The sequence below is a fragment of the Anarrhichthys ocellatus genome, unplaced genomic scaffold (genome assembly GCF_004355925.1).
Source record: "Anarrhichthys ocellatus isolate YVR2014 unplaced genomic scaffold, GSC_Weel_1.0 scaffold24, whole genome shotgun sequence".
NCBI classification, from domain to species: domain Eukaryota; kingdom Metazoa; phylum Chordata; class Actinopteri; order Perciformes; family Anarhichadidae; genus Anarrhichthys; species Anarrhichthys ocellatus.
Genome location: NW_022280054.1, coordinates 5,563,153 through 5,564,790, shown reverse-complemented (window position 1 = coordinate 5,564,790; position 1,638 = coordinate 5,563,153). Strand labels below are relative to the sequence as shown.

General features: G+C 37.9%; 1 protein-coding gene across 3 annotated transcripts in view; it reads right to left on the bottom strand.

Moving 5' to 3' along the window:
- Nucleotides 1-1,638, bottom strand: part of pde2a (phosphodiesterase 2A) — a 135,166-nt gene that overhangs the window by 92,218 nt on the left and 41,310 nt on the right. The gene's annotated exons all lie outside the window — the stretch shown is intronic.

Here is a 1,638-nt window from a genome sequence, read left to right as displayed (position 1 = left end):
ACACACACACACACACACACACACACACACACACACACACACACACAAACAAACCTGTTAGACCTCCCTGATCAAGAAAATTCATAGAAAAACAGATTTAAATCTAAAAACAACAAGCAGCTCCTGCAGGTGGCGCTGCAAGTGCTGAATGTTCAGCAGCTAAATCACAGACACAGTATTGGTTTCTATTTATCTTTCTCGGGGGAATGGAGGACTGCAGGGAACTTGTGTCGGTCTAGACTTTGTTACGGTCGTTGTTTGCCTCTGGCCTGAGAAGCCTGGGTTTCGAAAATAAATTGTGCACAAGACGTCAAACTTTCAAAGTTTATATTTAATAATATCTCAAATAATATCTCAAACTCCTCTGAAATTAAAAATAAATAAAGAGTACAAGAGAATAGTGATGGTTAGTGATTTTATTATCATTATTATTCAGTGGTTATTCCTCTTCCATCTTATTTTTATATTTTTGATTTTATCTTATTCTAGCAAATGTATTTAATTTTTCCATCAGCTATGGCATTCTATATTCTATCACTGTTGTATATTAATTATCGGTCTATTTTCCCTTATTGTAAAGGTGCTATACAAATACAGTTTGTTATTATCATTACTTTATGGTTAGTATACTTATTATAATTATAAACAAACCACCAAGGCTGTAAGAGAGGAATGCAGTTGGACGAGACTTTCCTGAAACATAAACTGATTGTGGAAATGCGTACGTGGAGGGCTGAGTCAGAAGTGCATTAGCTCTGTAACAACAGATACACACATCAACATGAAGAAGCATGTCTAAACACACTAGCCAGTCTCAATAAAGGTTGAAACAGTGTATATGTATATAATTGATATTTGGCATCAATTATAGAGCAAGTATTTATTCTTAGAAGATATTGAAAATGTAGTTGTTAATCCCTTTCTTGTATGAATGGCTTCATTTTTGCTTGAAGGGTTGTGTGACATCAGTGTGTGTGCGCATGTGTCTGTGTCTCTGCGTCTGTGAGTGTGTATCTATCAAGGTAATTGGATCTGAGCAGAACATGTCAACAATGGCAGCCAATCAAATGTTTTTTTTCTATTTTTCTGCCAACAACATTAAATCCCTCTGCAATAGAAAACACAAATGCAGACGCACGCACCAACAACACACTCTTGAGCTCAGACTGTGTACGAACACACACACACACGCGCTTAAAATATATCCGGCTTGATGACATGTGCGAGGATACAACAAAGCAGAAATCTTAAATTCTAGGTCTCTGCTTGTCACAAATCATACAACATAAAAGAAGGAGCGAGACACTAAAAGGAGATGTAGAGAGAAAAAGAAGGGCCGAGCGAAATCAGCCTCACCGCTGCAGGGTTTGCAAGAACAAAATTGCATCAACTCAACTAAAAATGCAGCAGCCTAAAACACACACACACACACACACACACACACACACACACACACACACACACAAACTCCCAGGTAACAATACACAAATAGAGACCGCCATTCAAACGACAACGTCACTGTCTTTAATTTCCTCTCTTTCATGTTTATTGCTGTTATGTTTTATCTTTCCGTCTTTTATCTGAGACCTCACACACACACACACACACACACACACACACACACACACACACACACAC